General features: G+C 40.4%; 1 long non-coding RNA gene across 1 annotated transcript; it reads left to right on the top strand.

Moving 5' to 3' along the window:
- The first annotated feature begins 653 nt into the window (after window positions 1-653).
- LOC117513362 lies at window positions 654-24970 on the top strand. The gene is made up of 3 exons (XR_004561582.1): window positions 654-1016; window positions 8367-8378; window positions 24960-24970. It is a non-coding gene; the product is annotated as an uncharacterized LOC117513362 (long non-coding RNA).

Genomic DNA, 24970 nt, shown 5'->3' with positions numbered 1-24970 from the left:
CTCCTGCCTGGTGGCTCCATCCTCAGCATCCTTCTTCCTATATACCCTGGGTCCCTCCTGTGCACATGTCCAACACATCTCAACCTCGCCTTTCTATCTTTGTCTCCAAACTGTCCCACCTGAGCTGTCCCTCTGATATGTTCATTCCTAATCCCGTCCATTCTCATCACTTCCAAAGATGTTAGTGCCACCATCTCTAAGCCATACAACATAGCTGGTCTCACTACTGTCTTGTAAACTTTTCCTTTCACTCTTGCAAATATTCTTCAGTCACAAATCACTCCTGCCATTTTTCTCCACCCACTCCATCGTGCCTGCACTCTCTTCTTCACCCCTCTACCACACTCTCCATTGCTTTGGACAGTTGACCCCAAATATTTAAACTCATTTACTTTTACCACCTGTACTCCTTGTAACTGCACTATTCCACCAGGCTCCCTCTCATTCACACACACATACTCAGTCTTGCTACTACTGACTTTCATTCCCCTTCTCTCCAGAGCATATCTCCACCTCCCCAGGCTAGACTCAAGCTGCTCTTTACTCTCACTACTGATCACAATGTCATCTGCAAACATCATAGTCCATGGGGACTCCTGTCTGATATCATCCTTCAACTTGTCTTTCCCCATTGTGAACAAGAAACAACTCAGAGCTGATCCTTGGTGTAATCTCACCTCCACCTTGAATGAACCTGTCATTCCTACTGCACATCTCACCACTGTTATACTGTCCTTGAACATGTCCTGCTCTACCGTCACATACTTCTCTGTCACTCCATACATCCTCATATAATACCACAACTCTTTTCTTGGCACCCTGTCATAACCTTTCTCTAACTCCACAAACACACAATGTAACTCCTTCTGGCCTTCTCTATACTTCTCCATCAGTATTCTCATGGCAAACATTGCATCTGCAGTGCTCTTTCTTGACATGAAAACATATTGCTGCTCATGGATCTTCACCTGTTTTCTCAGGCTAGCTTCTACCACTCTTTCCCATAACCTCATGCTGTGGCTCCGCTCCAGAGGCATCCTCTCACTTTCCAAAATGTTATTAAACAATCTGGTTAGAAACTCCACTGCCATCTCTCCGAGTCATTTACATGCCTCTACTGGAACGTCATCTGGGCCAACTGCCTTTCCACTCTTCATCCTCTTCAAAGCTTGTCTCATTTCATCCTTACTAATCTCTTGCATGTCCCGATTTACTCTGTCCACATCACCCAGCCTTTTCACTCTCTTATTTTCTTCATTCATCAGCGTGGGGTTTGTGTGGATTTGGAGGTGGTTCATGAAGCCAGTCTGCACCTGGAAGTTCCTGGAATACTGTGGAAAAGGCAAAATGGTTGCACCACTTCAAGTTGATAAACTTCTGTCAGACTGGAATTTACATGCAGCATGCTTTGCCTTTGCTGCCTCGATATGCTGAGGTTCATAAGCTGCTGCTCCCTTCATGACTGCTTCTTGCCAAGCTGGTCAGTTTTGAGCCAGCTGCTCCCAGGATGTGTGATCAATGCTGAGATCCTTCAAGGAGACTTTCAGAGTGTCCTTGATTAATTTCTTCTGCCACCTTGGGAGCAAGCACCAGTCTGCAGTTATCCATAGAAAATTCCTTTGGAGAGGCACTTATCTGGCATTTGGGTAACATGACAACAACACTGATAACAGCCATAACCTGATCAAGAAATACAAAACCAAAACATAAGATACATAAAATGCTAAATCAAACGTGGAACTAACGTGTGAGTGTGACAAAGGGCAAACTGACAAAAAAGAACCAGAAGGCAGCCAGAACCTAAAAAGAACTAACCCATGATCAACAACTTAATTATAAACAATTGGAACTGAAACGGATAATAAGCACCACAGGGGTAAACCAATATAACAATAACATGAGTACAACATACAGTAAAACGTGGAACTCAGAGAGATGTGAAATTCACACAAACTTAATGACCACAGCTGTGAGGCAACGGTGCTAACCACATAGCCACCTTGCTGCCTTAATCCAACGGTAAAGTTGTTGAAATGTTTTATTCCTGTAGCAACATGACCACTATGATTATACCTGCCGGAACGGTGAAATTCTGCATGCAGGAGCATGGAGACTAATAAAATGTCTGGTTTCATGACAAATAAAAAATAAATCACAAATAACTTACCTGTTTAGCACCAGATGGGACGAGATCGGTTCCACCTTGTGCCCAACTCTCGTACTGCAAACTTTTTTTTTTTTTTTTTGCTTTTTACGCTGTGTTGGGGTCAAGAAATGACTTTATTTTAGGGTGCAAAAATTTTTTAAATTTAGCGTGGGCCTTTAACTATCTTCCATTAAAAAGGGGTGTGTGGATGCATGGGGGGTGGCGTTCCTACAAGCAAATACAGTAAATGAACTACAAAGTTGCATGACTGAAGCAATTATTGAATCACATAGAATTTAAATCATTCCAAGATAAAACTAGAAGCACTCGGAAAACACAAACCTCCGCCAAGGCCACAGGATCACTGACGTCACATGGAATACCCTTTGGCAAAGAGACTTATTCCATGTTGTTTCACGCATCTACCATCATGTTTCAGATTCAGTGGTTAACCATTTTTTGGACACTTCACTCGCCTGGCATAAGTGTTTTATTATTGCTGTAAACAGCTCTCCCTGCATCCCACAATCAAGTTTTATGTCTCTTTTTTCAGGACAGCCTGTACTTTCAAAATATATATGCTATAGTTGTGTTTTATAAGTGTAATAAAGGTTTACAATCAGAAATACGAAAGGAAAAAGTAAAGCGGAAATAATTTTTCACACACATTTATTCAAAACACACAGCAAACGATAATAAACAACTGTTTTGACACTGTATAAAGGTAATTTGGGCTCTTGTGTGAAAGACTGTACAACAAAAAGGTTCAAACAATAAACACAAATGCACATTTTGAACAATATATACAAAATGGTCTATGCGTTTTGTTTGTCTTCATCTCAAAGCAATTTCTGTCTGCTATTACACAAAGGTCACATCACAAACTTTGTACTATGAAGTTTCAATTTCAATTTATTTTCATTTATATAGCGCCAAATCACAACAGAGTTGCCTCAAAGCACTTCAAACAGGTAAGGTCTAACCTTACCAACCCCCAGAGCAACAGTGGTAAGGAAAACTCCCTCTGAGGAAGAAACCTCAAGCAGACCAGACTCAAAGGGGTGACCCTCTGCTTTGGCCATGCTACAAAACATAAATTACAGAACAATTCACAGAACATTTCACAGACAAATATACAAGAAATGCTTTTGGCGCACATGATAGGAGGATCGCCAGCATGAACACAACTCACATCTCTGGATGGAGCTGAACCTTAAACAGAGGGAAAAACAGAATCAGGCATCAGAAAGACAAGAAATACTGTATGAATTGTCAGCATTAAACAACAAGAAAAACAGAGAAATACTAAGGTGATCGCTGGCCACTAGCCCTAAACTTCACTAAAAGACCGAGAATTTAGGTAAAGTTGAGGCCGTGGCCCGCTCCAATTACTAATAAAATTAATTAAAAGAGTAAGTGTAAAACAAAACTGTACCAGTATGCTAGCCATATGAAAGGGAAAATAAGTGTGTCTTAAGTCTGGACTTGAAAGTCTCCACAGAATCTGACTGTTTTATTGACACAGCGAGATCATCCCACAGAACAGGGGCACAATAAGAGAAAGCTCTGGGACCCGCAGACTTCTTATTCACCTTAGGGACACAAAGTAGTCCTGCACCCTGAGAACGTAAAGCCCGGGCCGGTACGTAAGGTTTAATTAGGTCAGCTAGGTAGGAGGGTGCCAGTCCATGAATAATTTTATAGGTTAGTAGCAGAACCTTAAAATCTGATCTCACTGGGACAGGAAGCCAGTGAAGGGATGCCAAAATGGGTGTAATGTGGTCAAACTTTCTGCTTCATGTCAAAAGTCTGGCTGCAGCATTTTGAACCAACTGGAGACCCCTAATGCTAGACTGCGGTAAACCAGAAAATAGAACATTGCAGTAGTCCAATCTAGAAGAGATAAATGCATGGATCAGGGTCTCAGCATCAGCCATAGACAGGATGGGACGAATCTTCGCTATATTTCGCAGGTGGAAGAAAGCAGTCCTAGTAATATTTCTAATGTGGAGGCCAAAGGACAACGAAGGATCAAAAATTACCCCAAGGTTCCTCACTTTGTCAGTGTGATGTATGACACACAAGCCGAGGCTGAGCGTTAACTGGTCAAATTGATGCCGATGTCTCACTGGACCAAGAACCATCATTTCAGTCTTATCAGAGTTTAAAAGGAGGAAGTTTCTAGACATCCAACTTCTCACTGCTGCAAGGCAATCTTCTAAGGATTTTATGTGAATGAGATTACTAGCAGTTATTGGCATGTATAACTGAGTATCATCTGCATAGCAGTGAAAGGTAATCCCAAAACGCTGCAATATGTGCCCAAGGGGTGCTATATCAATCAATCAATCAACTTTTTTCTTATATAGCGCCAAATCACAACAAACAGTTGCCCCAAGGCGCTCCATATTGTAAGGCAAGGCCATACAATAATTATGAAAAACCCCAACGGTCAAAACGACCCCCTATGAGCAAGCACTTGGCCACAGTGGGAAGGAAAAACTCCCTTTTAACAGGAAGAAACCTCCAGCAGAACCAGGCTCAGGGAGGGGCAGTCTTCTGCTGAGACTGGTTGGGGCTGAGGGAAAGAACCAGGAAAAAGACATGCCGAGAAGGGGGGCAGAGATCGATCACTAATGATTAAATGCAGAGTGATGCATACGGAGCAAAAAGAGAAAGAAACAGTGCATCATGGGAACCCCCCCACAGTCTACGTCTAAAGCAACATAACCAAGGGATGGTCCAGGGTCACCCGATCCAGCCCTAACTATAAGCCTTAGCGAAAAGGAAAGTTTTAAGCCTAATCTTAAAAGTAGAGGGGTATCTGTCTCCCTGATCTGAATTGGGAGCTGGTTCCACAGGAGAGGAGCCTGAAAGCTGAAGGCTCTGCCTCCCATTCTACTCTTACAAACCCTAGGAACTACAAGTAAGCCCGCAGTCTGAGAGCGAAGTGCTCTAATGGGGTAATATGGTACTACTGAGGTCCCTAAGATAAGATGGGACCTGATTATTCAAAACCTTATAAGTAAGAAGAAGAATTTTAAATTCTATTCTAGAATTAACAGGAAGCCAATGAAGAGAGGCCAACACGGGTGAGATATGCTCTCTCCTGCTAGTCCCCGTCAGTACTCTAGCTGCAGCATTCTGAACCAACTGAAGGCTTTTTAGGGAACTTTTAGGACAACCTGATAATAATGAATTACAATAGTCCAGCCTAGAGGAAATAAATGCATGAATTAGTTTTTCAGCATCACTCTGAGACAAGACCTTTCTGATTTTAGAGATATTGCGTAAATGCAAAAAGGCAGTCCTACATATTTGTTTAATATGCACTTTGAATGACATATCCTGATCAAAAATGACTCCAAGATTTCTCACAGTATTACTAGAGATCAGGGAAATGCCATCCAGAGTAACGATCTGGTTAGACACCATGCTTCTAAGATTTGTGGGGCCAAGTACAATAACTTCAGTTCTATCTGAGTTTAAAAGCAGGAAATTAGAGGTCATCCATGTCTTTATGTCTGTAAGACAATCCTGCAGTTTAGCTAATTGGTGTGTATCCTCTGGCTTCATGGATAGATAAAGCTGGGTATCATCTGCGTAACAATGAAAATTTAAGCAATACCGTCTAATAATACTGCCTAAGGGAAGCATGTATAAAGTGAATAAAATTGGTCCTAGCACAGAACCTTGTGGAACTCCATAATTAACTTTAGTCTGTGAAGAAGATTCCCCATTTACATGAACAAACTGTAATCTATTAGACAAATATGATTCAAACCACCGCAGCGCAGTGCCTTTAATACCTATGACATGCTCTAATCTCTGTAATAAAATTTTATGGTCAACAGTATCAAAAGCAGCACTGAGGTCCAACAGAACAAGCACAGAGATAAGTCCACTGTCCGAAGCCATAAGAAGATCATTTGTAACCTTCACTAATGCTGTTTCTGTACTATGATGAATTCTAAAACATGACTGAAACTCTTCAAATAGACCATTCCTCTGCAGGTGATCAGTTAGCTGTTTTACAACTACCCTCTCAAGAATCTTTGAGAGAAAAGGAAGGTTGGAGATTGGCCTATAATTAGCTAAGATAGCTGGGTCAAGTGATGGCTTTTTAAGTAATGGTTTAATTACTGCCACCTTAAAGGCCTGTGGTACATAACCAACTAACAAAGATAGATTGATCATATTTAAGATTGAAGCATTAAATAATGGTAGGACTTCCTTGAGCAGCCTGGCAGGAATGGGGTCTAATAAACATGTTGATGGTTTGGATGAAGTAACTAATGAAAATAACTCAGACAGAACAATCGGAGAGAAAGAGTCTAACCAAATACCGGCATCACTGAAAGCAGCCAAAGATAACGATACATCTTTGGGATGGTTATGAGTAATTTTTTCTCTAATAGTCAAAATTTTGTTAGCAAAGAAAGTCATGAAGTCATTACTAGTTAAAGTTAATGGAATACTCAGCTCAATAGAGCTCTGACTCTTTGTCAGCCTGGCTACAGTGCTGAAAAGAAACCTGGGGTTGTTCTTATTTTCTTCAATTAGTGATGAGTAGAAAGATGTCCTAGCTTTCACGGAAGGGCTTTCTTATAGAGCAACAAACTCTTTTTCCAGGCTAAGTGAAGATCTTCTAAATTAGTGAGACGCCATTTCCTCTCCAACTTACGGGTTATCTGCTTTAAGCTACGAGTTTGTGAGTTATACCACAGGAGTCAGACACTTCTGATTTAAAGCTCTCTTTTTCAGAGGAGCTACAGCATCCAAAGTTGTCTTCAATGAGGATGTAAAACTATTGACGAGATACTCTAACTCCCTTACAGAGTTTAGGTAGCTACTCTGCTCTGTGTTGGTATATGACATTAGAGAACATAAAGAAGGAATCATATCCTTAAACCTAGTTACAGCGCTTTCTGAAAGACTTCTAGTGTAATGAAACTTATTCCCCACTGCAGGGTAGTCCATCAGGGTAAATGTAAATGTTATTAAAAAATGATCAGACAGAAGGGAGTTTTCAGGGAATACTGTTAAGTCTTCTATTTCCATACCATAAGTCAGAACAAGATCTAAAATATGATTAAAGTGGTGGGTGGACTCATTTACTTTTTGAGCAAAGCCGATAGAGTCTAATAATAGATTAAATGCAGTGTTGAGGCTGTCATTCTCAGCATCTGTGTGGATGTTAAAATCGCCCACTATAATTATCTTATCTGAGCTAAGCACTAAGTCAGACAAAAGGTCTGAAAATTCACAGAGAAACTCACAGTAACGACCAGGTGGACGATAGATAATAACAAATAAAACTGGTTTTTGGGACTTCCAATTTGGATGGACAAGACTAAGATACAAGCTTTCAAATGAATTAAAGCTCTGTCTAGGTTTTTGATTAATTAATAAGCTGGAATGGAAGATTGCTGCTAATCCTCCGCCCCGGCCCGTGCTACGAGCATTCTGACAGTTAGTGTGACTCGGGGTGTTGACTCATTTAAACTAACATATTCATCCTGCTGTAACCAAGTTTCTGTTAGGCAGAATAAATCAATACTGTTGATCAATTATTATATCATTTACCAACAGGGACTTAGAAGAGAGAGACCTAATGTTTAATAGACCACATTTAACTGTTTTAGTCTGTGGTGCAATTGAAGGTGCAATATTATTTTTTCTTTTTGAATTTTTATGCTTAAATAGATTTTTGCTAGTTATTGGTGGTCTGGGAGCAGGCACCGTCTCTACGGGGATGGGGTAATAGGGGGATGGCAGGGGGAGAGAAGCTGCAGAGAGGTGTATAAGACCACAGCTCTGCCTCCTTAGGTTTCTTAAGTAATGATTTAATCACTGCAGATTTGAAACATTTAGGAACAGATCCAGAAGTTAAAGAAAGATTAATCATTTCCAGCACAGTCGGCCCAAGAGTGGGCCACCGGTCCTTAAACAGTTTTGTTGGTATAGGATCAAATAAAGAGGTTGTGCTTTTTGTTGACATTACGAGTTTTGCCAGCATGCCTAGTGAGATACTGTCAAATTGTGTAAGTCTAGGTAATACCTCAGTAGTGGCGCCCACATCAATAACAGGGTGTAGTGGCTGGATTAAGGCATGCCGGGATATGTTTAACCTGATGTCTTCTATTTTCTTCCCAAAGTAATCCAGGAAATCTTGTGCTGTAAAAGGAGAGCGAACTACAAGTGGTTGTCCATGCAAAAGTGTTGCCACTGTGTCGAACAAGAACTTTGAGTTATGCTTGCTTTTGTTGATCAAATCAGAGTAGTAAGTCCGCTTTGTAGCCAATAATGCATACTTATAGTCTAAGATAGCATTACGCCACGCAAGGTGAAATACTTCTAATTTTGAACGACACCATTTCCGTTCTAGACCTCTTGCTTTATGCTTGAGGTCACGCAGATAATCATTGAACCAAGGTCACTGTGATTTGGGGGAGCACGGTTTTAACACAGGTGGTGCAATCATGTCGAGTGTAGTTTTGAGCACTGAGTTTAAACTATCCACAAGTCTGTCTACTGACTGGGTATTTGTCAAATGTGAAGCTAAGACATCAGGCAGTCTAGCTTCGAGTTCAGTCTTCACCGTAAAAATATATAAGGTTGTTGTTCCTCTAAACAAGGCAGCGAAACTGTAAACTTAATAAGTGAGTGATCAGACACCACTGATGTAAGAGGCATGGTGTCAATATTCGTGACAGCAATACCACATGCGAGAACCAGATCCAGGGTATTTCCACTAATCAATCAATCAATCAATCAACTTTTTTCTTGTATAGCGCCAAATCACAACAAACAGTTGCCCCAAGGCGCTCCACATTGCAAGTCAAGGCCATACAATAATTATGAAACACAGTCTACGTCTAAAGCAACATAACCAAGGGATGCACTAATGTGCGTCGAATCCCGAATGCATTGCCAAAATCCTAATGCATCCACAATTTCCATAAATGATTTGCAGAGGTGATCAGAAGGCTTATTTATATGAATGTTAAAGTCACCAATGATCAGAATGTTATCTACACTAGTTGACAAGTTAGAGATGAACGCACCAAATTCATCTAAGAATTCAGAATATGGGCCAGGAGGCCTATATACAGTGACAAAGTAATACGACTGATTTTTATTCTTCTGACCTTGGCAATGTGTAATATCCTGAGCAGAGCAGAGAATCAGATGCTCAAATGAGTGATATTTGTAACCCCCAACAGCTAATAAGCTAAACCTAGATTTATAAATAAGAGCAACACCCCGGCCTTGCATCGCATCACGAGGGACGTGACTAAATGTATATGCTGGTGGGCAGGCCTCATTTAAGGGGAGGACAGCTGTAGGTTTAAGCCAGGTTTCACATAGCCCAATCATATCTAAGTGATGATCAATAATTAGATCATTGATCAACAATGATTTTGAGGACAGTGATCTTATGTTAATGAGACCCAGTCTAAGGACCTCAGTGGAGTTGACAGTTGAACTGTTTGGGTTTAGGGGTGGTTCCAGAGTAGCATATATAAGATGCCTAGAAGTAGGTTTGGGTTTAAGACATCCCACGCGCGTTGTAGGTAGCAGACACGAAATCTTTGCTATTGCTGGAACAACCACTGGACCAAAGTCAATTTCAGCATCATGGGTATTAAGTTTGGAAAGCATATCCCTCTATGATTTTTATGGATGGAAGTTGACTGTGTGTTTGTTCTCTCCTGCTCTGAAAGCAACATTCACACTTCGAGGCTCATCCAGTTTGAGGAGTGCCCCCCCATACTCCATTGATATGGTAAACAGTGTTTTACGCTGGAGTGAGAGAGCTTGCCACCGGCTTATCCAGTAACATTCACAGGAAAACTAGTAGAGCAATCCTGTTACTCACACACTGTTTGAGCACATGAGATTGCATGGGAGGCTCTCCGTCTGCTCACTTTCATGTTTGCTGTGTGTAATGGCGCAGGGCACATTGGAGCAGCCAGGAGGCTATTCAAACAGGCCAGCTAGTAACACATCACTCCTAAAAACAATCTTTGGTGTGTCACGTGAGGTGAATCTGCCCTACGATTGGATTTTGGAAAAACATGTGATGGAGAACCAATTCCGTTTGGACACTCACATTGCTCACATCATCACACAGCTTCTATGAGGAGTACAAAGATGGTGGACAGTGGCTTGAAAGTCCGCAGAGTTAACTTTTCAGCAAAAACAAAGTAAGTTTCTATCTCATATCATTAAAAAGTTATTTATAATTTAGTAAAGCTTGGTCTCAGCCATCGTATACGACGGCGTCGGCCCCAGAGGGTTAAACCCTTAGATCTTCAGCAAATGTATTTATAAAGAGAAACTGCATGAACTACACAAGTTTTTTTATTTTCTAATAACAAGTTTATTCAATGAGGAGAAACAAATGCTAAATTATTGTTGTGTCATAACTTAATTTTTGTTCAGCCTTTGTGACCTATCTTCATGAATTTAGATGCAAAAATGTTGAAATTGGCCCTATCTTGCAATGATAAAGAATCCTTAAAAAAATTACTGGATCCGGATCATGTTCCGGATCATTACCAAAATTTAATGACTTCTAAGTTAGGCCAAGATACACCCCTGGTAAAAATTTCATTGAAATCCGTTGAGGATTTTTTTCGTAATCCTGCTAACAAACCAACCAACCAACAAACAAACTTCCGCAGCCAAAAACATAACCTCCTTGGCGGAGGTAAAAAAAAATATCATTACTGAACACGATCTTCAACTATGTATCTACATACGGTATGTATCTTAAGGGAGAGATGTAAACCCTTAGTAACATATTACATTGTTTAATTAAACTAGTAGCTTCAGTCCATAACGCACACAACCATTTTTGCTCTTTTGCACACACACACACACACACACACACACACACACACACACACACACACACACACACACACACACACACATTACAGATTTGTGTTCAGGGTTTTCTGTCTTTTGTTCCACTTCCGCTCTATTATTCAGTATTACTCCCAGACGTCTTGTGGATTTTTAGTGTCATCTTGCTTTCAGCAAGCTTGCATAATAGAAATGCAGTAAAACTGAAAACTTGGCAGCAGTATGACACCATAGAATACATCACACAGACAGGACTCCCATCTTCCCAGTCGTCTTAGTTGTACGTATCCCTTGTTTTCGCTGTTAGACGAGGCAGCGTTGTATAATAAAGCCATTATTGTTGAGTTGACTTATAGCTCCAAAGGGCTTCCGTGAATCCTTTGTGCCAACAGAATCACAAGAATGTCAGTTTGAGTGTCAGGTTAGGACAAGGTTCATACAATAAGTAGACTCAGCATTAATGGAGAGATGAGGTTAAAGGTTAATGGTTTTTGAGGAGGAAGAAAAGCATGATATATAAAAAAACTACATGATGCAAAAGTGCAAATATGCACCCCACCCCAAAAAGCTCCTCCCCACATACAAAGGGTGATATGTTATTACTATATCATGTATGTACATATATACATTTATTTAGAATTCTGTTACATATGGCCTTCCGCCCTATTCCTGTTGGAATAGCAACCCCCCCCCGTGATCCTTAATTGGAGTATGCGGGTATAGAAAATGGATGGATGGATGGAATTTTAACTTCGCTCCCATCTTGTTTTGATTTTCTGTTGATGATGTGTTTTGTTTCTCTTCCATAAAGTACTTTTACATGCAAGGAAGACATCTATATGAAAATATTGAAAGTTTGTGGGTAGTGGTTCTTGAGTTACATATATACATATATATATGTATACACTCAACAAAAATATAAATGTAACACTTTTGGTTTTGCTCCCATTTTGTACGAGATGAACTCAAAGATCTAAAACTTTTTCCACACACACAATATCACCATTTCCCTCAAATATTGTTCACAAACCAGTCTAAATCTGTGATAGTGAGAACTTCTCCTTTGCTGAGATAATCCATCCCACCTCACAGGTGTGCCATATCAAGATGCTGATTGGACACCATGATTAGTGCACAGGTGTGGCTTAGACTGCCCACAATAAAAGGCTACTCTGAAAGGTGCAGTTTTGTTTTACTTGGGGGGGATACCAGTCAGTATCTGGTGTGATCACCATTTGCCTCATGCAGTGCAACACATCTCCTTCGCATAGAGTTGATCAGGTTGTCAATTGTGGCCTGTGGAATGTTGGTCCACTCCTCTTCAATGGCTGTGCGAAGTTGCTGGATATTGGCAGGAACTGGTACACGCTGTCGTATACGCCGGTCCAGAGCATCCCAAACATGCTCAATGGGTGACATGTCCGGTGAGTATGCCGGCCATGAAAGAACTGGGACATTTTCAGCTTCCAAGAATTGTGTACAGATCCTTGCAACATGGGGCCGTGCATTATCCTGCTGCAACATGAGGTGATGTTCTTGGATTGGCACAACAATGGGCCTCAGGATCTCATCACGGTATCTCTGTGCATTCAAAATGCCATCAATAAAATGCAACTGTGTTCTTCGTCCATAACAGGCCACTCGATCCACAACATTGACATCAGAAAACCGCTCACCCACACGACGCCACACACGCTGTCTGCCATCTGCCCTGAACCGTGTGAACTGGGATTCATCCGTGAAGAGAACACCTCTCCAAAGTGCCAAACGCCAGCGAATGTGAGCATTTGCCCACTCAAGTCGGTTACGACGACGAACTGGAGTCAGGTCGAGACCCCGATGAGGACGACGAGCATGCAGATGAGCTTCCCTGAGACGGTTTCTGACAGTTTGTGCAGAAATTCTTTGGTTATGCAAACCGATTGTTTCAGCAGCTGTCCAAGTGGCTGGTCTCAGACGACCTTGGAGGTGAACATGCTGGATGTGGAGTTGTAACCACACGTGGTCTGCGGTTGTGAGGCTGGTTGGATGTACTGCCAAATTCTCTGAAACGCCTTTGGAGACAGCTTATGGTAGAGAAATGAACATTCAATACACGAGCAACAGCTCTGGTTGACATTCCTGCTGTCTGCATGCCAATTGCACGCTCCCTCAAATCTTGCGACATCTGTGGCATTGTGCTGTGTGATAAAACTGCACCTTTCAGAGTGGCCTTTTATTGTGGACAGTCTAAGGCACACCTGTGCACTAATCATGGTGTCTAATCAGCATCTTGATATGGCACACCTGTGAGGTGGGATGGATTATCTCAGCAAAGGAGAAGTGCTCACTATCACAGATTTAGACTGGTTTGTGAACAATATTTGAGGGAAATGGTGATATTGTGTATGTGGAAAAAGTTTTAGATCTTTGAGTTCATCTCATACAAAATGGGAGCAAAACCAAAAGCGTTGCATTTATATTTTTGTTGAGTGCATATATATATATATATATATATATATATATATATATATATATATCAATCAATCAATCAATCAATTTTTTTTTATATAGCGCCAAATCACAACAAACAGTTGCCTCAAGGCGCTTTATATTGTAAGGCAAGACCATACAATAATTATGTAAAACCCCAACGGTCAAAACGACCCCCTGTGAGCAAGCACTTGGCTACAGTGGGAAGGAAAAACTCCCTTTTAACAGGAAGAAACCTCCAGCAGAACCAGGCTCAGACCTCGTATATATATATATATATATACAAGGTCTGTGAGAAAAGTAACAGACCTTATAATTTTTTTCAAAAACTATATGGATTTGAATCACGTGTGATTACATCAGACATGCTTGAACCCTCGTGGGCATGCGAGTTTTTTCACGCCTGTCGGTTACGTCATTCACCTGTGGGCAGTCTTTGAGTGAGGAGTGGCCCACCCTCGTCGATTTTTTTCATTGTTTAGGAATGACTCAGAGACTGCTGCTTTGTTTGATAAAAATTTTTTCAAAACCTGTAAGGCACAACTGAGTGGACACCATTCGATAAATTCAGCTGGTTTTCGGTGAAAATTTTAACGGCTGATGAGAGATTTTGGAGTTTTACTGTCGCAGTAAGGACGGCCCACGCCACCTGACGGCGATCTGCGCTTCGAGGCGGCGTCGTCTCGCTGTTTCAAGCTGAAAACTTCCTAATTTCAGGCTCTGTGGACCCAAGACGTCGTGAGATAACAGAGAACTTTCAGAAGAATTCGAGATCAGGAGTTTATCCAGACATTCCACTGTTAAAGGAGATTTTGTAATGAAAGAACGTGTGGGCAGATTCGCATGTCGGGCCGGACCCGACCACGGGGGGTCGCCACAGGAAAAACACCTCAGTTGGAAACCTTAACGGACAAGTTGGAACATGCCCAAGCTGTTAAACAATTTCTCAGATACTCACTTGTTGAAAGCCATCAAAAGCTGCCTGAATTTTACAAATGGTTTGTCAGATTTGCCACGTCGTCACGGATCCGACTCGGCAAATTCGTCCGCACGTTCTTTCATTACAAAATTTCCTTTAACAGTGAAATGTCCGGGTAAACTCCTGATGCCGGCTTCTTCTGAAACTTCTCTGTTCTCTGACGACGACCTGGGTGAACAGAGCTTTAAATTAGGATGTTTTCAGCTCGAAACTGCCAGACAGACGCCACCTCCGACCACGCCGCGCCGATCCACTTTGTGGGCTGTGCTTAAAGCGAAAGAAACTCCACAATCTCTCATCAACCGTTAAACTTTACGCCGAAAACCAGCTGAATTTCTTGAATAGTGTCCACACGGATGTCCCTCACCGGTCCTGAAAAAATTTGATAAAGCAACGCGCGCCATCTCCCTGCAGCTGCTCAGACAAAGAGATTCCGACGGGAGGGGGAGTCCACACCTCACTCAAAGCCTGCTCACAGGCGAATGACTTCACCGACAGGCATGACAAAACTCACACATGCGCACGAGGGTTCAAGCTTGTCTGACGTAAAAACATATGAATCAAATCCATTTATTTTTTGAAAAAAATAAAAAGGACCGCTTTATATATATATATATATATATATATAAGCCTCACTGAGATTAAAAATCTCTTTTCCAAGAGTGACCTGGCCAAGAAGGCAGCACAACAACATGGTCAAAAAAAATACAGCAACAGAAACAGATGAGAGGCAGCTCCTGAAAATTTTCTTAGTAGCTTTTCTGATAATGATTAAGGCGACACTTTCAGCGAATACATTAAGATGTGACATAAATTCATCTTAAATCAGGAGAATATCTCCAAAAACACTCATAGATTTGTGGGACTTTGGAGATGTTGCATAAAATGTGATTTTGCACAATATGACCCCTTTAATACAGCTGACAATGTTGGATTCATGGTGTGTGCCTTATACATGCTGTAATTAATTAATGTAAATTAAATTTTTGTCAGCCATAATAACAAGAAATAAAATAAATAATAATAATAGCAAATGGTTTGCGTGGCAGTAACACACTCAGCGATGGCAGAAACCTCCAGCAGAGTGAAAACCCCGCCCGAGTGTCTCGTTGGTAAATCCACTGGTTACCATAAGGTTGGAGTCTCCTCTTCTCAGGGTTTTGAATTCAGCATTGATTCCAGCCGCGCTTTTCACACCTGCGTATGACGTAAACACATAACGTGCATGCACACCCGTAAACCACAGAGATTGCATTGAAAGCTCCATTTTTTGAAAAATATTGATTTTACATGAGAGTGTGTGAGAGTCAAGATGTGTGGAGGGATTAACAACTTGACTGAAATCGCACCAGAATGGGCAGGACCTGACTAAACAATGACATACAGAGGCAGATCAAACAGTCTGGAACACTGATAACCACCATAAAAGGGGTGGACTCAGACAGAAATAATAATAATAATAATCCTTCCTTTTTCCTGTTTGGCAGTGCGTCACCCAAATCGTCCTTATGAACAAGCCACCCATATAATAGACATGAATAAGGGCCCCTTCACACATAACATGATTGAAGCCGACTAGTGCACGGAGGAATTGCATGCCGTTCGTGAAAAATCAGAGTCGCCTCAAACGCCTCATACACCTGTCGCGACAACCATTTGTGCACACAAGCGGCTGAAAGACAACGAATGCCCTGCACAAGCTCATTCAATCCCCCTCTCAGCAGGTGTCGGCCAAATTCCAAGTGTTGCACACGAACATATAACACTGCTTGTGCACACTTAGAAAAGGCGGGGCTATTCGTGCACCTGGGACAATAGTAGATAGCAGGTGATCACATTCGACCTGTCTGAAAATTGTCAAAGTACAACAAGAGTGTGGTGTCACCAAGCAACACACATGGGCGTGACTGTGCCAAATGCAGAAGGAGTTAAATTTGAACACTTCACTGTTGTGAATGCCACAACCACACACAGCAGATTATAGAATAAATACAAAGTCAATGGATAAAGGTGTCGTGTGGGCAGGCTCGACGATAGGAGACGTCCGTCTAGAGAAGAACCGTAACCACACGATTTCCTCCGCCACCGAACCTGAAGGATACTGGAGCCGCCAGGTCCCGTGTCCCTCAAGTGGCCACCGTCTCCACGTGTCGGATCTGGTACTGCTGGCGAAGAGCAACGACAGTCAAGTGTGGGTGTGTGTACACCCAGTAACAACAACGGTGGGAATTCCACCTCCACCTCTAACACACACTCGTGCAGCGTCTGTCTATTCACTTATCTGGCGGAAAGCAGAGCGAAGCAGTCGCGGCCCACGCCGGTCCTCCGGGGAGACAGCTGCAACAATGTATCTACTGGAATCAATATCGGAATATTCAGGCTGAGAGTATTACCTCCGTAGAAGAACGATATCTCGGCGACGTGGTGGAGGTGTCATCCTGCTTTTATCCGGGGTGAAGTGCAGATGATCGGTGACAGCTGTCATAGTTGATGAGTGACAGCTGTCACCTCGGCTGTTCCTGTGAGGCGGCAGCACCCTCTCGTGCCTGAAGCCCGCACTTCAGGCAGGGCGCCCTCTGGTGGTGGGCCAGCAGTACCTCCTCTTCTGGCGGCCCACACAACAATTCTCCACACTGTGGTACTCGTACATCACACTAAATGAAAGTCCAGATCTTGTACCTCCGCCTGATTTCATCCTTTTACATCTATATCAGGAAAGAACTCTCAATGCAAATATTAATAGATGTAATTTTGGTATATATTACATATTTTAAAATATTTTCATCATTTCAGTATAGAATGTATATAAAAGTGTCTGAAAACCATTTTTTTTTCTCAGATGTCAGAATGAAATGTTAACTGGTCATTAAATAGCCTTTTTAGAAATAAGCAGTTTTTTAGATTATATACATGACAAAAACTCCAAATCTTACAAAACATATTTTGGTAATTGTTTAAAATATGTAATTATATAATGTAAAACAGAATTAAAAAAAAAATCACTGAGATAAAAGGACCTGTTTTAGACTATGTATATACCTAAATATGTTAGGTGAAAAAGTGTTGAAACATTTTCATTTTGTGTCTTTTGAGATGTAAACAGGGTTTTTGACATACCATGAGATTTTTAATCAATATCATTATTCATAAAAAAGTTGCACCACTTCCTAAGAATAGCAAAATGTAGCTTAAAATGAGTTTTTGTAACTGATTTCAAGAACTTAAACGGTGAGATTTAATTTATTTCACTGACAGATTTTTGTTGTTGTTTGTTTGATCTTTTACATGTGCATTGATTCCGAAAAAAAATACTAGTTTTTGTACAAGAGTTTTGCGCAGGCGCAGTACGACACCGTGCAGTATGCTAATATAATAACAGTACTAACAAATGCTCTGCAGTGAAATATGGTGTTACTCAGGGTCCCCTTTTAGGTCCTTTTATGTTTTCATTATATGCAGCATCTCTTGTACAGATATGGTAAAAACCATATAATTATTCACTTTTACACTGATCACATACATATTACATTACATACTTCTACATACCTATTAATACAAACTGTTTCTCTCTTATTTAGAATCAACATGATTGTCTGGGTTCAGTGAAAAACTGAATCTCATATGATTTTGTACTGACTTGATGGGCACTGGTCATCTGAAGGATAGGCCTCTGTGGCTACTACAAGAGAAACTGTATATTGCATCACTTTTGCTTGTTTAATCACAACTTAACTGAAATATTAATCATATTTACCAGAAGGCACATGATAGATTTTATCTTTTTTTCTTGTATCAATCTGGAGTTGCATCAGTAAGAACATCCAGCATAAAACATGCATCAAATTAACATACAAACGAAATCATCATGTGAATTATTTTCAATAAACTAAGAATTTTCTTCTTCATATTTACAAATGTCCATCTTCCAATAGTCTATTATATGTAGTGCATACAAATTGAGCTAAGTCTGCTGTCTTTATTCTCATGCAGTGGATCAAACAATGAAACATTCAAAAGCTGTCCATTCCAGTCAATTCTCTATATCAAAAAATGTCAGAAAGTGACTGAAAAAGAGAAAGGATCAGTCACAGCTGAATTAATTCCTGCAAGATACACTTTTCTTGTATAACATTTCACTCTTGTTTGAAAGACACAAATCCCTGTAAAGGATAAATTATCTGTATATACACTAAGGAATGAAGAAAAGTTTCCCATGTTAGAATAATCCCATATTTGTCTTTGTCAAACACATGGATGTTTTCTTAACAGTATATATTATGTGGGTAAAATGCAGAAGCCAAAAGTCCACACCAAATCAAAGAGTGGTAGTCAAAAGAAGTTGATTTAAAAGATAAATTCCAGTGGTGGTGGCTGGGCAATCTTTCAGGAATTAAATACATCTGATATTTATCAGTTGTTGTTTGCTCCTCATTACAGGGAAATATATTGTACAATGTATTTTGCATTAAGCAGTATGCTTAATATGACTATAAACTCTCTAATTACCATGTTGACAATATATTGCTCCAGTATTGTTACTCAGTGAGCATGCAGTTAGCACCATGCTACAGCTGTATACCCATGTTTACTCTCACAAAAAGTGTTGAAGCACACCCCCCTCCACAAAGACATTTTGCTTCAAGGAAATGAATGCTCCACATCAGTTGCAATGTAATTTGATTCCATCTTGCACAGATCTAATATGCTTGGTTGCATATATAGAGAGAGCGATATATATATAGATGTATAGATAGATAGATAAACTTATTGTGATTACAAGTGCAATGAAATATCTTCCCACACAATCACCTCAGACAAAAATATAATTAATCCGAAATTATTACAAGTTGAATGTAATAATGGCACACATCAGAATTAGAACACCCATACATATACATTTGATTGTTTATGTACGCTATACTTTAAGACACTACGTCATCCGAATTAAGGTAATGTGAATGTGGGGGCGGGGGGTGGAGGGTGCAGCAGTGTCCCACGCAGCCACAAGCTTGGGGGAGCGGTAGGGTGGAGGCAAGGGGGGTAGTAGAGGTGGGGGGCAGGGATGGGGCGTGCATCATGAGTGCAGATGAGATGAGATCGTATCAGTCGGATGAGTTTGTATCAGTTTCTGTCAGTGTGTCCATAATGTCTGGAGTTGCCTCGACAACATCAGACTGACTGTCGAGGAGGGCAGAAGATTATAGGGCAGCCTAATGGTTCACCAAGGCCGTAGAAATTCTTCTGGAGGAAAACAGCGGGGCTTTTTGAGCTTTGAAGGCTGATAAGCCTGCCATGTTTAGGGATGAGCAGAGAAAACACATTTGCAGCTCCTCTGACCAACCAAATCCAATTTATGAGTATTCCCTGGTCTCCAACATTTCCCTTTGCAAGGTGTACATTTGCTCCGAGATGTTATCCAACTTACGTCTGAGTTCAAGGGTTAACACAGTTTGAGAATGTATCGGCTTGCCCAACTCATTAATCATGATGGACAGATGAGGGGTCATGTTTCTGGTAGCAGCCGTCTTGCTAATTCTCCGATTGGTCAGGGCAGCACGTAAACCAATACGTACCAGCCATCCTACTATAAAACCAAATATAAATAAATCTTTGACGTCCTCCACAGAGAATGGTACCAAGCACGCAACACGCCATTTCTCCCAGGCATCGAGAACATAGCCCACATATATCACTCTAGTGTGAGTTGAGGCTGGCTCATGCCATAAGAAATGCACTGGTATGGAAAAGTTAGTGTCCCCTTGAGCTTTTACATGTTTGAAATTTTTTAAGGGCATCAAAAAGCCAAGCAAAAATCCAGGTTTGTTATGATAAAATTTCTAAAATTATGCCCTTTAAACTCACAGTGAAAAGAAATTTCTACATCATGAAATAAAAGAAATAAAAATCTAAAAGCCAAAATGATGGTGTGAATAAGTGTCACCTTTAGTATAACACCATTAAAGTATCACTTTTACATCCAGTCTTCTTCATACAAGTCAGGGGATGGATACATGGACATTTCCAAGACACTGATTATATCTTGGCCTTTATTTACATCAATTATGTAGAAATACAAACAGTATGGTACTCTATGAGAAATCTGTGTGGAGCAGACAGTTCTCAAAAACTAAGGGACTGTGCAAGAAGGAGACGTGTGAGGAAAGCCACCAGCACACTCAGACACCCCTGAGCAAGTTATAAGCTTTTGTGGCTGCGACTGGAGAAATTACACATAGTGCAATTTTTGAATTTTGCATCACCACTTTCAGCAACATAGTGTTGTGGGGCAGAGAAGAATTTTCTTTCAACAAAACAGATCAATTCTAGGCTTGTATCTTTAATGAGGCTTTTGGCAAATTGTAGCTGAACTTTCAAGTTTTCTAAAAAAAAAAAAAATCCTTTCACTGATGAACTCACCCCATCTGCCAAAGTGATGATAATCAGTGAAATTACTTGGTGGAGTTGGTGGTTACAAAGAATCAGTTTGATACCTATGACTTAGACTTTCATTCTCCTGCAAAGGTATTGGCTTCGCCAAACACCTCTGTCCGATGACCTCATAACTTCATAAGGTCTTCAACTTAATAGGTATAAACATCATTTGAGAAGATAGAAGCCTGCTAATATTTCTGTGATGCAGTTTAAGCAGACTTTCCAACAGGGAATGTGTGGAAACATTTTTGCTTTGAGTTTATGCATGAAAATAGGCCAAAGTACAGCGTTATGGATGAAGGAGCATCAAATTTAAAAGGGTATTCACAGTTCTGTCGATACAGTAAACCTCTCAATATGGAAGTTAAGCCCTCCTGTATGGAGGTATCAGAAACCTGATATACAACACTGGCAACAAGTAAAAACAAGCCAGAATCACACATACTGGATTGAGGGGATTTGAGGATTTGTTCATAGGCTTCCTGGACCTCATCATGACCTTATTGGTATAAAGGCCTTTCCAGGACCCTGAGCAAACTCAATAAAACTAGCCTCCAACTTCAAACCAGCTGTACTCTGCACGGTTCCCAGAGGAGACTTGAGACAGAATGAAGGAAGAGAAAAAGAAAAATAGACTAAGAGATAAATAGAGAAGCAGATGGAGGGAGAACAAGATATTGAGATTGGGGAAGACAGGGAGGGAGAGAATAAGACAGGAAAGAGATCAAAGACAAACACTGAAGCAGCTGAGACAGGGAGAGAAACATTGAACAAGAGCGAGGGAACCCAGTGGTGGAAAAGTAATTCAGCGCTGCAGGGAGAAGTTGTGTTCCGTTTCTGCTCTTGGCCTCACCAGCTGTAATGAGCCTCAGATTACATCTAGGGCCCGACCCTGACATGTGCAAAAGGCATTACAGCGGTGCCTGGCAAAGCTGGAGACTGCGTTCATCGAATCAGCTCATCATTAAAACATATTGCCTTCAGCCAGAATAATTGAATATGGAAATATGTAGTGTAGTTCCTGATGAGGTTTAGTACATCTGAGAGACATAAGGACAGATGTGAAGTCTATGAAAATTGTACTTTTTTTAAAGATTGTTTGCATTTTACAGAAGATCAGTAGACTATGTGGGAATGGTAGTAGTGGTACAATAGTCAGCGGGGCTGCATGAAATACAAAAGATGTCCGGACAAAAGACTGACATGAGCAGCTAACAGATGTAATACAAATGAGAGGTTTGAGGATTTGTAATACTTTGATGATGAGGTCATTAGAATGTTGAACATGCAGTGGGGCATGGTATAATGTCATAGTAAAACTGATCAAAGCTCCCCTGTACTTCCAAAACAGGCAACCACTTTATGCAGTTCACCATAAAACTTAAAAAAAAAAAAAAAAAAAAAAAATATATATATATATATATATATATATATATATATATATATATACTGCCATCTAGTGGGCTCAACAAAAACTGCTAATGCTTCATAAGGCTTCATTTGGCCATCAGTGGTGGGGATGTGCAGAAAAAGTCAGGACAGGGAAATTATTAGATATACAAACATGCAGTTACCACTTTGTTTCATGCAATGTCTAAGTTTGGCAAAGAAAAAGAAATTCTGCTTCTTTCTATTTGTACTGAGCTCAGAGCCTCATTTCCTGATAGCAATAAATGAATGGCTTCTACAAGCATCTCTATTAAAATTGATTTTTGAACACAAAGTAGTCCATAATAGCATCAAGCACATATTTTAAATAGTCTTTTATCTTTAGAGGCACACTAAATGGCATTTTGCACAATAATGTAGCAGCCAGCATCCATTTTCTATGCAAAAATCTCATACCTTAATGAGGTCCTGTGCAGATAATGAAGCAGCACTTACAGTATTCGGTGCTCTGAGCTTTTCTGCTCCTGTTGACATTCCTGGTCTGGCCGCACATGCACGTGTAGTGCATGAGATTTCTGTATGTGCACACATTCACGGTAGAGGTGGGCGGATCGATCCTAGTATCGATAATATCAATACCAACGTTAGTATTGATATTGAACGATCCTCGTGTAAAAAGATCGATACTCAAGCGTTTTTTTCTCTCCCGCACGCACTGACTGCTGCACACGCAGATTCATCAAAGTCTACTCTATGTCTGTAAGAGCAACGCTGTGCTGTGTCACACAACATGGAGCAGCGCACCTTCCCCCCTCTGGTCTTTTGTTGTTGTGCCATCACGTGGCTCAGCGGCGCCAGCCAACAGCCATGCAGGTAGGCTCAGCCTGGCCCACCCACTCAGTGCTCTCCTCGAGTCAGCCCTCTCTCTCAGGAGATTTTTTTAAGTTGTGTTGAGTGATATTTTTTAAACAAAAATGTTGATTGTGATAAAGTATTTTGTTGTCACGTACAATGTTTGGTATCGATATCAGTGATACTGGGCTTGTATTTACTTGGTATCAGATCAATACCAAAATTCCCGATATCGCCCACCTCTAATTCACGGCATTTGAGTCCTGCCCTGCCCTTGCAGGATCGTTTACGAAGGTTATGCCAAGTAATTCCGCATACTTTTGGCAAAATTAGCCAAATGATGAAGCCAAAGAATGATGGCATCCATTATGATAAAACTCCTCACTGCGATGAAAAAAGCAAGGCTGGAGTCATGCGGTTTTGTTTACATTCTGTTGCCAAAGGGAAGTCCCCAGAAACGACATAGATCTGACATTTTCAATTTTGGGCTTCAACGGAAGAAAGGAAAAGAGAAACAACACAGGAAATCAATTATAAAGGGGGAGGCCAGAGAAAGTGAAGGATTGCTATTTTAGATAGATTACAGTAAGATAAATTCTTTGACTCTCGATAATAAACAGAAATGTTCCTGTTGCATGACAATGATACGACTTGATTTTGTGTTTTTTTGTTTTGTTTTGTTTTTGTTTTTTTACATAGACCATTCCTTTTGGAAAACTCAAACCAGTGGCATGGTAGTTCACTTCAGCAATACCAAACTGGCCTATGTTGTATTCACTACTAATAATGCAGTCACTCACCATTTCCAATTTCTGCAGCATTTAGTTTTCACAGAATACTCTCCCCAACTAATACACTATACTCTCAATTTATATAACCCCAATACACTCTTCCCGGATTTTTTTTCCATCCCATTTTACATTTATAAGCTGTTTGTTGATGCAGACAAATACATATGATCAGTGACTGAGTGGTTGTATGTTTGATGCAGTGACTGATGAAGCCCAATTATTAGGGAGAATTTGTCATTTCCTTTATAGAGTGTTCCAATAGAAAAATATGTATCCAGTTTTTACTACTGAATCCCAAAATAATCAAAATTATTTTTCAACCAATTCTAATAGCTCTCTCCATTTTTTTCATGTGTTTTCCAAACAATGCATTACATGTTACATGTTTTTGAATATGACTTTTTCATTATTTCCCTATCCTTTGCTGGTTCTTCCTATTCCTCCTTTTAGTGCTCCTCAAACTTTCCTTTGATTTTCCTATTAAACGTATAGTGCCAGTAGTTTTGTTTTTGTTTGTTTGTTTAGATATAAGCCATATAAAGAATTTTCTTTGGCACCTCTATAATTTTAGCATTAGATAAGGGATGCAAAATATGATATTACCAATATGATAAAAATTAATACTGTTTAGAAACAATTTACGAAGTCAACCCTGAGGGACTGAAACTCAAGGGATCAGATGCTATGACCAACATCTGGCAGATTTGGAAGTGATTTACAAGTCATTTTATGGATTTTAACGTATGATGGGTCACGGGTAATCTCAAAACGTCACACATGCACACAGTGACAATAGACAATATTCCCTATTGAACTTCTCCTGAGATAAATATGTCCTCTTCATTAAAATGAGCTGTAATTTTGCAAGATGTTACAAAAATAAACATATATTATAATGCTTGGATTTAGGATCTAAATGTTCTTAGTTTTGTGAAAATTGAAAGGCCCTATAGCTTTAACGTGCATTTCTTGCATGTTCTTAATGAAGGAAAAATTTATTTTAAAGCATATGAAGAAAAAGAAGAGTTCCTGCAG

This window comes from Thalassophryne amazonica, chromosome 7, assembly GCF_902500255.1.
Source record: "Thalassophryne amazonica chromosome 7, fThaAma1.1, whole genome shotgun sequence".
In the NCBI taxonomy this organism is placed as follows: Eukaryota; Metazoa; Chordata; class Actinopteri; order Batrachoidiformes; family Batrachoididae; genus Thalassophryne; species Thalassophryne amazonica.
This window is presented reverse-complemented; position numbering and strand designations above follow the sequence as displayed.